The sequence below is a fragment of the Mercenaria mercenaria genome, chromosome 18 (assembly GCF_021730395.1).
Source record: "Mercenaria mercenaria strain notata chromosome 18, MADL_Memer_1, whole genome shotgun sequence".
NCBI classification, from domain to species: domain Eukaryota; kingdom Metazoa; phylum Mollusca; class Bivalvia; order Venerida; family Veneridae; genus Mercenaria; species Mercenaria mercenaria.
The window spans coordinates 1,926,010-1,941,427 of record NC_069378.1 but is presented as its reverse complement, the minus strand read 5'-3'; the positions used below and the strand labels follow the sequence as shown (position 1 = coordinate 1,941,427).

General features: G+C 34.0%; 1 long non-coding RNA gene across 1 annotated transcript; it reads right to left on the bottom strand.

The window, feature by feature from the left end:
- Positions 1-4,271: 4,271 nt before the first annotated feature.
- On the bottom strand, positions 4,272-13,285 carry LOC123538460 (uncharacterized). Its single transcript, XR_006683727.2, has 5 exons — positions 13,136-13,285; positions 9,332-9,398; positions 8,266-8,297; positions 7,724-7,787; positions 4,272-5,918 (listed from the first exon to the last, which is right to left on the bottom strand). It is a non-coding gene; the product is annotated as an uncharacterized LOC123538460 (long non-coding RNA).
- Between the last annotated feature and the right edge of the window lie 2,133 nt (positions 13,286-15,418).

The window sequence follows — 15,418 nt, the reverse complement described above, 5'->3', positions numbered from 1 at the left end:
ACGTATTCGTAATTTATTCTTTAAATGACCTAAATATAGAATTTCTTCAACTATTGATTTTGATGCTTGTCGTGGTCAGATTGCGGAATCCATCGAAACTTTTTGTGTTAAATGGTGTCGTCGTGAAAATGCTGATCCCAATGCTTTAACGTCTTGGAAACGAAATATTTTTAACATTGTTGATTCTCGAATAAAATTTTATCAAACTAATGAACACCTACTTCCATCAAAACCCAAGTTTACTATAAGACATTTGTAAAAGGAAATCCAAGAATTTCATTCTAAGTATGTCTTAGTTCCAGCAGACAAGGCGGCCAACAATATTATCATCATTTGACGCCTGCATTATATTAATGTTTTACAAGACGAACTAAATAGCACTAAAACTTATACATTGATTCCTTCTGTTGAAAATAATTTGGTCACTGATCACATCACTGAAGTTTCTAATTTAAAAGTTCGTATAGACTTTCAACAAATTAAACTACCAACCATGTACTGGATTCCTATATTGCATAAACAACCATATAAAGCCCGCTTCATCGCTAATTCAAGCTCTTGTACAACCACAAATATTTCAAAACTATTAGCATCATGTCTAACTGCTGTGAAAACCCACGTGGAAAGATACTGCGATAAAGTATACGAAAACTCTGGAAAACATTTATTTTGGTCGATTAAAAATTCTGGCGAAATCCTGGATAAATTTAAAATTAATAATTACAAGGTATCTACAGTCAGTACATACGATTTTTCTACTTTGTATACCACTTTACCACATAACTTAATAAATGACAAACTAACTGCCCTAATTCAAAAGACTTTTGCCAGAGAGAATGCTACATTTCTCGCTTGCAGTTTTGATAAAGCTTTATTTACTAGCAATATTATTAAATATTATACAATGTGGACCTGTGACGAAGTTTGTAAAGCCCTTTCCTTTTTACTGAACAATATTTACATCAGGTTTGGGAATGCAGTTTTTAGACAGTTTAGTAGTTGGTATTCCCATGGGAACACATTGTGCACCCCTTGTCGCAGATTTGTTTTTTTTATTGTTATGAAAGAGACTTTATGTTGAGCCTTTCTTCAGATACGCAGGCAGATATTATAACTGCATTTAATAATACATCACGCTGTCTGGGTGATATTCTTAATATGGATAATCAGTTTTTTTGGTCAATTGGTGGGTACTATTTATCCTAGGGAGCTTCAGTTAATTAAAACTAACAATTCGGATACTGATGCTTCGTTTTTAGATTTACATCTCTCTATTTATGACAATATTATACATACCAAACTTTATGACAAGAGGGATTTAACTTTAGTATTGTAAATTTTCCCCATTTGGATGGGGATGTACCTCTGGCTACATCTTATGGGGTATATATTTCTCAATTAATTCGGTTTGCCAGAGCGTGTAGTCATGTCAAGCATTTCAATGAACGTAATCTATATATTACAAGTAAACTTTTTCAGCAAGGCTACTACAAATTGCGTAAATATTTTGCTAAATTTTACTATCGTAATTCTGATTTAGTTTTAAAATTCAATAGTAATTTAAAGACACTTCTGCGAGAAGGTATTTCTAAACCCGTTTTGTTATGGGGATGTGGTTAATTAAAACTAACAATTCGGATACTGATGCTTCGTTTTTAGATTTACATCTCTCTATTTATGACAATATTATACATACCAAAATTTATGACAAGAGGGATGATTTTAACTTTAGTATTGTAAATTTTCCCCATTTGGATAGGGATGTACCTCAGGCTACATCTTATGGGGTATATATTTCTAAATTAATTCGGTTTGCCAGAGCGTGTAGTCATGTCAAGCATTTCAATGAACGTAATCTATATATTACAAGTAAACTTCTTCAGCAAGGCTACCGTTATTACAAATTACGTAAATATTTTGCTAAATCTTACTATCGTAATTCTGATTTAGTTTTAAAATTCAATAGTAATTTAAAGACACTTCTGCGAGAAGGTATTTCTAAACCCGTTTTTTATGGGGATGTGGTTAATTAAAACTTACAATTCGGATACTGATGTTTCGTTTTTAGAGTTACATCTCTCTATTTATGACAATATTATACATACCAAAATTTATGACAAGAGGGATGATTTTAACTTTAGTATTGTAAATTTTCCCCATTTGGATGGGGATGTACCTCAGGCTACATCTTATGGGGTATATATTTCTCAATTAATTCGGTTTGCCAGAGCGTGTAGTCATGTCAAGCATTTCAATGAACGTAATCTATATATTACAAGTAAACTTCTTCAGCAAGGCTACCGTTATTACAAATTGCGTAAATATTTTGCTAAATCTTACTATCGTAATTCTGATTTAGTTTTAAAATTCAATAGTAATTTAAAGACACTTCTGCGAGAAGGTATTTCTATACCCGTTTTTTATGGGGATGTGGTTTACAAACTGAGTAAGATCTTGGGTCATGGTAATTTTCCAAATGTATTTGGTAAAATTATAAAACGTTTCATTAAAAGAGGTTACGACCCAACTGTTTTGAGACATACCGCATGTTTAGTGTTCAACCCGTTTACAGTTGGATACTACGCTTCCCTCTTTGATTGTGTCTGACGGAAGAGGGGAAGGACTCTATGATAAGCAGTTTTTAAATCCTACTAGGACCTGTCTTCTGGCCTGTTTCGTCGGGCCCTTAAGGGTGTTTCTCTTGTTGCTCTGTCTTCTGAAAAGGCATTGAGTACATACGTTTTTGGTTCTAAAGGTTTGCTTTTTATATATTTATACACGAGCATTTTTGTGTTTTACATACCATGCCTTTTTGTTTCTATTACGTGTGTTAGAGATTCACCTGGAGGGGATTACTTTTATTTACACTGTCCCATGTCTTTGGAACATGGTGGGAGTAAGAGTGAGGTTGGGTGCGCACCATAAACCGGTTTAAGCTCCCCAGTGGTGTTTTTGCCACTGACCATTCTAAGGCGGTGCCCCACCGTGTTCCTTTGTTTGTTCGTTTTATCCTCGTGTGTTGGCTTTGTGTGTGTGCGCGTGTGTGTGTTTGTTTGTGGTGTGCACGTCTGCGTGCTGTAGGTTTCGTTTTGGGGAGGCTGCGATTTTGGTACGTGGCATTCCTTGTTTGATATTTGTCTTTGTTTTTTTTACGAACTTCGTCAGATCTTGGGTCATTGTAATTTTCCAAATGTATTTGGTAAAATTTTAAAACGTTTTATTAAAAGAGGTTACGACCCGACTGTTTTGAGACATACCGCATGTTTAGTGTTCAACCCGTTTACAGTTGGACACTACGCTTCCCTCTTTGATTGTGTCTGACGGAAGAGGGGGAGGACTCTATGATAAGCAGTTTTTAAATCCTACCAGGACTGAACTGTTTTGATATCTGTCTTCTGGCCTGTTTCGTCGGGCCCTTAAGGGTGTTTCTCTTGTTGCTCTGTCTTCTGAAAAGGCATGGCGTTTTTGGTTCTGAAGGTTTGCTTTTTATATTTTTATACATTTTTGTGTTTTACATGCCATGCCTTTTTGTTTCCATTAAGTGTGTTAGAGATTCACCTGGAGGGGATTACTTTTATTTACACTTTCCCGTGTCTTTGGAACATGGTGGGAGTAAGAGTGAGGTTGGGTGCGCACCATCAACCGGTTTAAGCTCCCCATGGTGTTTTTGCCACTGACCGTTCCAAGGCGGTGCCCCACTGTGTTCCTTTGTTTGTTCGTTTTGTCCTCTTGTGTTGGCTTTGTGTGTGTGCGCGTGTATGTGTGTGTGTTCCTTTGTTTGTTCGTTTTGTCCTCGTGTGTTGGCTTTGTGTGGGTGCGCGCGCGCGTGTGTGTGTGTGTGTGTGTGTGTGTTTGTGGTGTGCGCGTCTGCGTGCTGTGGGTTTCGTTTTGGGGAGGCTGCGATTTTGGTACGTGGCATTCCCTGTTTGATATTTGTGTTGTTGTTTTTTTTCCACATTTATTTTAACCCGCTCTAGAACCCGAGCCGAAAACTGAACTTAACCGAGCTGATCTGAACCGATCCGAACTGCCAGTTATCCGATCCCATTTTTGTAAAACATTTCTAATTTCCTGATCCTGTCTCTCTCTTCTTAACTCAGTCCTCCCTCCCCATTCTCCTCTCTTCTCTTAATTCTCTGAGTATTTATACCTTTTTAACGAACTACAACGCAATAACGTGTTTACAAGTATTTCAAAATATTCGAAACAATTTCAAAAACATGTCAATCAAAACGTCCATTATATACTCATATAATAGTAAGCAACATATGTAGAATCAATCACCATTGTGTATTTTCGTAAATAAATGACAGTTACCGAAACAAACAAAGTAATTAGGGTCAAATCTAATAGATAATACATTCAACGGTGATTCATTTTGTATAAATTGTAAACAACAACAATATGCTGAACAGGTAAACAAAGTAATTAACATTTCTGACCAATTAATGAAAATTCCATCGAAAACAAAAATAAAGTAATTAAGGCTGACCAAATAAATTTCTTTTGAGAATTTCTCAATATCTGACCGGTAATAATAGTAAACAAAGTCAATTAGGCCAAAACTTAATGGATAAAACACTCCGATGTTACGAAATTTGCTGGAGTAGTAAATACCAACAATGACCTACGCATGTAAACAGAATGCGTATCATTTGTAAGAATTATCAGGATTATCTACCAAAATCAATAACAGATAAAATAAACACAATGATTAATTAACTAAAAACTGACTTGCGAGCTATCATTGTGTTACAAAGGTTCGGGAGATTAGGCGCGCACAAGACTGCATATGCAAACTGTTTGTATATATCATATTAACAAAAATCAAAGTCCCATAACTCTGCAGATTTTTTTTCTGAAAGGATCTAACATGCAACATGCACAACTAGGGTTACTACTGTGTTAAGTTTCATTAAATCGTGTGCATCGGTTTAGGAGATTAGACGCGCAATTCTGCAAACAATATCTGAAAGAACCTAACACGCACCATGCACAACTACTGTTGTTACTAATCACTTTTGTAAAGTTTCATTAATTAGTGTCAAGGGGATGAGGAGAGTTGGTGCGTACGGATGAACAGACGGACGGACGGACGGACATCCGGAAGCCAGTATACTCCCTTATAACTTCGCTGTCGGTGGTAAAATAGCATAACTTAATGTTAATTAATAATAGTCTTCGGAATATATCTTTATATCAATCCTTTTCCTCATGTAGAGGGAATGATAATCTGTACATAAGTGTAGTTTTATGCTTTTAATTGCACGCCATTTAATTATCTATAGATAACTTTAGTTTCATTTTCAGGTAAAAACAGAAAACGGACACACAAGATGTTAAATAAATCAGAATACAAATTATGAACTCGCATAATTTTGAAAAAAACAAACTTCAAATCAATTAATGGTACATAACATTTTATTACATGCGTAAAAGTATGAAATTACACCATTAAGATTTGTCCTTTGTACAACAGGGTTGTCAGATATTGGTCATTCTAGAAGACGGTAAAACAATTATTATTCATCGGTGGTATACTACAAGAGGACTAGTAATTCCTTTTGCACAATTTTCGAACTTCGTTAAACAAACATGATAAATGAACAATTATACAATATCTAAAACATTATAAAAGAAATTAAAGTTGATACGTTTGATGCAGAGAAGACAACTTCATTCATTTAGGGTTAACATCACATTTCTACTGTGTGTCTAATTTACGAAAACATCTTTTTACAGAACTCAACAAAGTTTATATTTTAAACACTGCAAATAACAAAATAAATATTTTCTCTTTACTGTTAGTATATCAAATGAAAGTTATTTCTATATTTCAAACAAAAGCATAAGTCTGGTAGAATGTCTCTTATCAGGTTCTTTACGTTATTTTTTTTCGGAGCTATCATCAGTTTGACCTGCAAAATATTTAAATATTATTAAATTCTAATACGCTTGTTTCTGTTAAAACATGCTTACGCTAAAATGACGTTGCTACACCCTCGTGAAATTATTCCGCAGACGTATAACCTCTTTCTGTGTATTAATAACGTTAAAACACGGTTTATCTATACATTATTTTTTAAATCAGAACAACCGTCTCTGACAAGTTCCTACTTATACATATATGGAAACTGGAAGCCAAGCTTGAATAGTCTTGGCAGACAACCAGACGAGAAGATTGTTATGTTTTCCACTATAACATACAGGGAAAATATTTACCAAACCTCTTAGTGACCCTATTTTTTTAACAAATCAGAATACATGTAAATCTGACGTTCACAAGGGATATTTGTGTGAAATTATTTTACATTTGGACAAAAGGTTTAGAAAATGTTATCTTGCGGCTACGTGTTTTGACAAACTCGGAATAATTTTATGACTTTTATTACTAAAGTGCCATCTAGCAGCCGTACTGTTTTTGACGAATCAGAACAATTCAATTAATCTTGATAAAGAGTAACTCAATGATCATTCCTGTAAAATTATTCTAAACTCGGACCAGCATTTTCTATAGTTAACGTTTCCACTTTTTATATGTATATATGGAAAGTGGCCATGGTTTCTGGCGGCACTGTTTGACACACGTTTGAATAATCTTGGTAGAAGGGCACCAAAGGATATCATTTGTGGGATATTCTTTTGAATGTTTTCCAGCAGTTTCTAGCAAAAAGATTTTGAAGTTTCACTATCTACATTTAGGAACAAGCAACCAAAACCTTTGGAGGCGATGTATTTTGAAAAATTAAACTAATTAGAAAATTATTGGTAGATTTACTTGAATAAAAATCATAAAGGGCCACCAGAGTAACATTCGTGTTTAATTATTCATAAATTAGGCCACCTGTTTCTGACAAGAAGTTTTCCATTATATACAATTAATTAAAGAAAAGTGATCACGCCCTCTGGTGGCCATGTCCTCTTACGAATCAGACTGATTTAAATACTTTTGGTAGAGAGTTACCCAGGGAACATGTTTATGTTTTTTTTTAATCGAACAAGCACTTTCGTTTCTGACAAGATTTTTTCTTAATCCTCTATAAACATATAGGGAAAATTGACAACCATCGTTTGACAAATCGGAATCATCTGAATAATCTTCTTAATGTTAGTCAGTCCGCTTCTGACAGAATGATTTGAGTCGCGCCATGAGAAAACCAACATAGTGGCTTTGCATCCGCGCAGTCTGGTCAGGATCCATGCTGTTCGCTAACAGTTTCTCTAATTGCAATAGGCTTTGAAAGCGAACAGGATGGATCCTGACCAGACTGCGCAGATGCACAGGCTGGTCTGGATCCATGCTGTTCGCAAAGCCACTATGTTGGTTTTCTCATGGCGCTGCTCATTTATAAAGGTTTCACAATATTCAAATTGATAAATGTGACAGCATTTTGAATCAAAATGCAAGCAGACGCTTGCGATTTGAGTATCTTTCTTTCTTTGTTTCTGAGCAATTCTAACTGTGTATCAAAGTTTATATTTACGTTTTATATATTTTATACTAATTTATTTTAGCTCGACTGTGACGAAAGCTAGACATTTATTTGAATCACTCTCGACGTCAGCTTCTTGGAATAAAAACTAGTACTTGTGTCAATAAGAATGTGTAGTGCTGTTCCCATTGTGGTACAAACCTACAGTTTTCTGGTTGAGCTCCCGACACCATATTCACTAGACCATCGCTCTCCTTTATTTATACTTCAGAATATGTTACTATACTTACTACAAACCAGACTGCAGACTACGCCTACGTAACATTCCTGACAAGTTTTGCCGTCTGCGCACTCCTGTAAAGAGTTTAGTGTAAGAAATGTTTCAGATCTAATTGTTGGGTAAAATGTTTCCTTGTTGACATGCATGACCTACTAGCATGGGCTTAAAATACATGTAAACTGAGAGCACTTGGTCCTTCAGACCATGCACTTGATTCATTTCTAACTTAAAAGTTCGCCGTGTAAATCAACATTTATTAGAACCCGAAAAAAATAAATTCGTTACAAATCAGCAAAATCATCATTTGTGTTTTTTCCAGTTAATTTATTAATTATCTGACATTATATCAAAGGCCTTTCTATCCTTTAAATGCTGATAATTCTTATATTTATAGTACTATCTTATTCTTTTCTTTCGCAGCAAATTTTTGACATTATATTTATATATAGGCAGATAGTCTTAATGTCTCAGTTCTCAGACATATATGTCTACCTAATGTAAAAATGTATGTAGTAAACGAAACTAAAATGATTAGCGTATAATGTGACTTACATCTCCTTTTTCTAGGCTGTCATCACATGGATCTGCATATGAAATACCCAAATTATAGGTTGAAGCATTTATATCAATTAAGAAGTAAGACTTTACAAAATAGCACTTTTGTTGTTTCTCATCGATTATATAAAAGCAGTAAAATAATCTAAAATACTGCTTTCGTTTCCCAGTAACAAAATATGTACTATTATTGCACTGCTACTTGAAACAACTGCACACAATTTTGCATAGCATACGCCTGTCCAGTCTTTATCCTTTAGCCTGCTGGTGGCAAATGATTCTGCCTTTGCGACCAGTGCAGACCAAGATCAGCCGGCACATCCGTGCCGTCTGATCATGGTGTGCAGTGTTAGCCATTCAGTCAGTATCTTTTTGGTAAGCATCCCTTTTAACAGTTAATGGTACTGTCTAAATTGAAAGATGGACAAGTTCATTATAGAAATATAGCAGGATAAGGGTTATTTAAAAAAAAGACAGAACGCATGCAAGCTAAATAGCAGACTCGGTTTGACTGATTACCAATTATTTTGAATGGACTCAGTTGTTTGTTCAAAGGGACCAAGATGGTGAAATATTGTAATTTCATATCAACGATATATTCAGTCATATTACAATAAATGAGAAACAAAATAAAATGCGGATATATCTTTATATATCTTTTATAAATAATTATCTAGACTATTCTTTCTTGATTCTGTTATGTCGGGATAACGAAATGTTATAAATAAGAGGACAGGTACAGTCAATTCTAAGATAATTTTTAAGATGACTTCACATGGAAATATCATTAGAATATTATTATGATGATCTCGCAATTATTGTAATTCCTATCTTTACATTTGCATTTACATATACAATACTTACAAAATTGGGAAAAGGATTTAATCATAAACATGCAATTATCGGAATATAATATAATGGGATAAAGTTAAATCATTATGTTTCATCTATAAAGTTGTTTAAATTAAATCAAAACACTTAACATTGGCTGTTGTAGGCAAAATGTATTACAAGAAATTATGTAACGTAAGTAAGGAAAATATTGTTAAGCAGGTAATATTACCGCCAACACAAAGTCCACACGGCCCAGGATAACCGTCTGCGAACGAACGTACCAGGTAAAACACCACCTGAAACGAAAATCTTTATTTTATTGCTTTTTTGTTTTGTTTTATATTTTACATATACATTCAGGCAAACTATGGTAAGTATCATTGCTTAATGTATGCGATGGCCTAAACAATAGGCTAATCAATAGGCTTGGTAACACTTTGATATCAAGTTACAAGGCGGTGTTGTCCTTCTTAATGATATGTTTTGCGTAAAATACCAAACGCAGTTTCATATGAATAAGAAGTAATTATGTAACACCACACTGATAGATTGAGAAAGTCAGCAGTTTTTCACACTCGGTTTTATTTACAAGGTTATACAGAAAAAAACAACTATACTAATAGTCGATCCAGGTATAAATACATCAGCTTTTTAAATAGTATTTTCCCGCGTCAAACTTTTAATTAATTTGTATTCTTAAGTCAAAAAGTTCTATATCATAATAATCAATTCTAAAACTTCCACATTTATTTTAACCCGCTCTTAAACCCGAGCCCAAACTGTACTTAACCGAGCTGATCTGAACTTATCCGAACTGTTCAATTATCCGATCCCATTTGTGTAAAACATTTCTAATTTCCTGATTCTGTCTCTCTCTTCTTAACTCAGTCCTCTCTTTTCTTGACTCAGTCCTCCTCTCCCCATTCTCCTCTCTTCTCTTAATTCTCTGAGTATTTATACCTTTTTCACGAACTACAACGCAATAACATGTTTACAAGTATTTCAAAATATTCGAAGCAATTTCAAAAACATATCAATCAAAACGTCCATTATGTACTCATATAATAGTAAACAACAGATGTAGAATCAATCACCATTGTGTATTTTCGTAAATAAATGACTGTTACCGAAACAAACAAAATAATTAGGATCAAATCTAATAGATAAAACATTCAACGGTGATTCATTTTGTATGAATTGTAAACAACAACACTATGCTGAACAGGTAAACAAAGTAATTAACATTTCTGGCCAATTAATGAAAATTCCATCGATAACAAAAATAAAGTAATTAAGGCTGACGAAATCAATTTCTTTTTAGAATTTCGCAATATCTGATCGGTAATAATTAGTTTGTTTGTTTATTAGAGTCTCATCCACATTTACATAATATGTACATATTCACAGAATTTCAATCTAATATTTTATGTGGTCATTCTAATAAGAATTACAAGAGACTATAAAATGTTCTACATATATAGCATTATATTCTAGGAACATTACTACTAAAAACTAAGCTATGTTTGCTAATCATGACACATTAATTTATTAATGCATCTAAAACCTGACTAAAAGAATTGATAAATAAACAAGAGCTGTCCGTAAGACAAGCAAGCCAGCACGCTCGACTTTTCTCAGTTAGAGCTTTGCCAGTAAAAGGGGAATAAATCTGTCAACATTCTAATCAGAGTTATGGGGAATGTTTCTGATGGTGTAGCCTTTGATAGTAAATAACTATTTTAAGTTTCAAGTCAACAACTTTGACACTAACAGAGATATTGGACGTTATATAAAACTTTAGAATATTTAATAGTAAACAAAGTCATTTAGGCCAAAACTTAATGGATAAAACACTCCGATGTTACGAAATTTGCTTGAGTAGTAAATACCAACAATGACCTACGCATGTAAACAGAATACGTATCATTTGTAAGAATTATCAGGATTATCTACCAAAATCAATAACAGATAAAATAAACACAATGATTAATTAACTAAAAACTGACCTGCGAGCTATCATTGTGTTACATGTACATCTATTCCAACAGATGATCCGTTTGTATCTCAATTTGAACTACATCTAAATGCATACAATCAGGTTTTTGTAACTGTAATGATATAGCAGATTATACTGCCGAACGTTACGAAAGTATGCCTACTTTGAAAATTATTTGCATAGAAACTACTTTTTTTCAATGGATCCGCCCGTTTATTAACGGGACAAAAATCGTGTGCAAACAAGGCAATTCACGCGCTGTTAATACATGATTTATATTTTTGAAACGCTTTGCCATGGACGTATATGTATTTCTGCGTAGATTGAAATCTGGTATTTGCGTCTTTTTTTGTTTTCTTCCATAATAACATCTTCTTGTAGTATAAAAGATGCAATAGAATCCATAGTATGTTTTGCTGTATCAGTTACCAACCCCAAACGCACTGCCCCCCAAAAAATGTATGTACGCGTTTCTCCGTACGCGCTTCTCCCATTGTTAACTCCTCTTTTCAAATTTGGTGTCGATTCAAATTTTGTCCATAACCGTGAATTTATAAGAATCGCGTGTAACTTGTGCGATTTTTTGGGGGGGGGGGGGGGCGGCGAGGGGGGGGCGGGGGTAACGCCGTTTTTTCAACAGAATCTCAGTTATATAACGGCAGACAGTTAACCTAACAAGTGTTTCTAGATTCTGTACCAATTCTCTGCAAGTAACTGCCAACTTCCCCCACATGAATCAGAGATGGAGGACGAATGATTTCATACACAAAGTCTTTCATCAAATCGTCACGGAGAACATACGCTCCGCCCGTTAATCGAACTTGCGACCCCGAGATTCGTAGATCTACGCTCTCCCTATTGAGCTAAACGGGCGGGCTTGTTTGTTTTTAGGACTCATTTTAACGACTTTGGTAAGTATCAGTCGGTATGTTTTTATCTAATTTCACGAAGAAAGTTTTGAAGCTTGTTACTACGTTCGTACTGATCCGTACCCGAAACGTGTTCGTACTCAAAACAACTCGAATGTAATGTTATTATTCTTGAAATTGTGTTCCTGTTTATCAAATTAAAAAAAAAATCATGAAAAATTATTTGTAAAAATCTGGAAAGTATATCCCTCGTCATGTTTGTAATACCAAGAGATAAAAAAACGTTAAAAAAAACTACCAGTACATGTATAAGCTTTTTTGGTAGTGTTGTTAATTTCGGAGCCCTGGTTATGGATATTTAAAACTTGTTTACCGTAACTTGTTTACCTTTCCAAGAAAAACATAATAATTAGAAAATGTATCGGAATCGCAAAATCATTACATATACATTTAAGGGTCATGTAATGTTTTTAAAGAAGAATAGCGACGTGTTTTTACGACGGTCTGCATGTATTGTTCCTACAGTCTTAAAAGTTAAAGGAAGCGTTAATAGTAAAGCGAAAAATGGTCTATCGCTAGTAGAAATACGTCATTTCCTTTGTTAGTTGGCATCACATATTCCTCGTTCGTAAGTGCCACTTGAAATTATAACTAGTCTATTTTTATATAAAATGTTACTTTCATTAAATTTTCGTTTATACAGTTGCTGACTCTTCTATTTTTGAAATGGAGAAACATAATTATCTTGCAAAATTTCATCAAACATACTAAATGCGATAATACCCTCTTACATGTATCTCTATCCCGGCATATACATACAAGTTCATTACAAATAAAAAAAATCACCATTCTCGATAAATTAAGATAACATTAAACACATCAAAAGAATAAATAGAATTTAAGTAATCTTCCTAGCGGTCAAAAGCTAACGTAATTAAGTTATGATTCTCTGATCTCAAGCTTTTGAAACAAAGTTTTAAAACTGATGGTAAAGTTTAAGAACAATTTGAAAGATTTGAACATTCTAGAACTAAATAATGAAATCGTTTTGAAAAGGTTCTTATAAAATACAACGCATTCAAAACACTCAACTACTTCGTGTTAATATCATTAAGAAAATACTAACGCATGGTACATGATAAAAAAGTAATATGAAATTATTACTTACGAGCGTTGCAAACAGATATCTATACATATTGTCCGACTGTATGTTTCAAAGAATAACAAAATGCCTAGACGCTGCCTAGACGCTGTTGTTTATATAAATATGATTAAGTTCATTTATCATGTAAAGATATGCAAATATATTCTTTGCACTTACGGAAAAGGTGATTGATTAAATGATTTATGCAATTGTTTTGTCATTTTCTACCGCACTTAAAAACGATCTAGTGAATTAAAGCATAAAGAAGAGTGTTTTATACTAGTGTGCATGTTTAATGGCAAGTTTATATATTAGTATTTTGAGCTAAATATACACCCATATTCATATGATGATTTGAAATATGCTTATTATAGAAAAATTAAGTCATTTCTTACATACTTTTTACATATGTTAATATCGCATTGGGCCAATTCAAAAATAATAAAAAAATGTGTACTATTTTTTGTTGATTTCATTTAATTATAAATGATATACTAGTAGGAGAAACGGTAGAAACGTTGGGGTGGGGGGACTTTCTTCCTGCTTTATTATTTTCCAATTAGCTACGCTCAAACGAAAATGAACCATTGTGAAGCAAGTTGAACAAGATAATTTAATCACTCTCGACTACGGTATCCTGTTCGTGCCACTTAAAACCTCGTCCTGCTAACACGCGATAATGCTATAATTATCGGATTGTCTCCTTGTCTAAAATATTATATGATTACATACGACATTTAAGCACTCTCGGGCGATAATTATCGTCTTTATTATCGCACGGCCTCTTAATTCTCGCATCGAGAAACTGAAAAAAAATGTCCGCTTAAATATTGGTACATAGTTGAAAAAAATTTAGTAAATCCTCGCATTGTCGCCTTGCCGTCCGGTGTTCGGGATTATTTCTTACTATAGCACCGTGGATTAAATTTTCTGTTACACCATTAAAAAAAGGAAAATGGCATCAGCAGAGACTATTTGAAAATTTGTTTAGATGTATTGATACACAGCACTCGGTAAGAATTATATCGATCAATTTGTCCAGAAATTTTATCCCAAGCGGCATTGCGACGATATGACAATACAACGTTTTGCTTAATCTCGCATTATGAAACAGGTTTTGGGGGAATTTTCAGATTCCCAGTGCAAGAATTAAGAAAGACATGCGAACATTAAGGCGATAATTGTTAAATCTCATATGTATATACGTTTTCGGACAAGGCGATAATGTGATTATTATTGCATCGTCACGTGTTTGTGAGGCGATAATTGAAGCGGCACGAAATGGTCACCATATTCGACACATCATTTCTGATGTAATCTATCACTACGAGGGTTTGAGAGGAGAAGCCAGATTCCCTTTTAATGCTGAGAGTCGATGGTACCATTTTTATGTATTTAGAATGACGTAGCCGTCAGTCGAACCTGCGACCTCCCGCACTCGGAGCGGACGCTCTACTACTCGAGGCTTTTAAAAATACATTTGACGGTTGTGCAGGTATGCTTTTTACTAACGCATGCTTGATAATAGTAAAACCTCTGTTCACAACACAACCAAAGTACAAACACATCTCCAAAAATGCATTATAAATTTCTTAGTAAATTAGGGTAATGGATCGGAAATGACTATCGGCTATTTACACGAGATAACGTACACTTGTATGCTATATTGATATTCTTCGGCCGTAACAGAAAATGGCTTTTCAATATAATAACGGAGAATGGTAAAATCGCATAAGGAAAATACGCAATCGAATAGAAAATACCGATTGTGATTTCGGACATACTACCTAATTGTTCGAAACATTGACTGGCTGTTAAACTATCAGCCGGTTACATTTTGATTCAAAATAGTCATGATGGGAAACACCAGTATGATGTTTTGCTTTAACTAAAAAGAATGTTTAGTGTTTATAATCCTTAGTTCATACATTTGTTTTTCTTAGTCTTCTGAAATGTCGAAATATGAACTTAAAAGTTAAGCAACCGTTAGCTTAATCGCCTGTTAATGTTTCGAGCAACTGGGTCCAGAGCACCAACTTCCGGTACGACTAATATAGTTTAGTCCTTCTAGCAAGTTGTTCTCTAAAGAGGTTGTCCCAGTACACGAATTACTAACGAAGTTATATCTATATGCAACATCTTTAAATAACTTATAGATATGTTTGAAACTTCCTTACAAATAAGATCAACTATGATGGATTGTTAGAATAAGATGAAAAAGGTATACAAATGATTAAAGTTTATTTTTGATAAAAGGAAACTATTTAACGATTCATTACTCGTATATGTAAGCAGAAGGAAAATTCT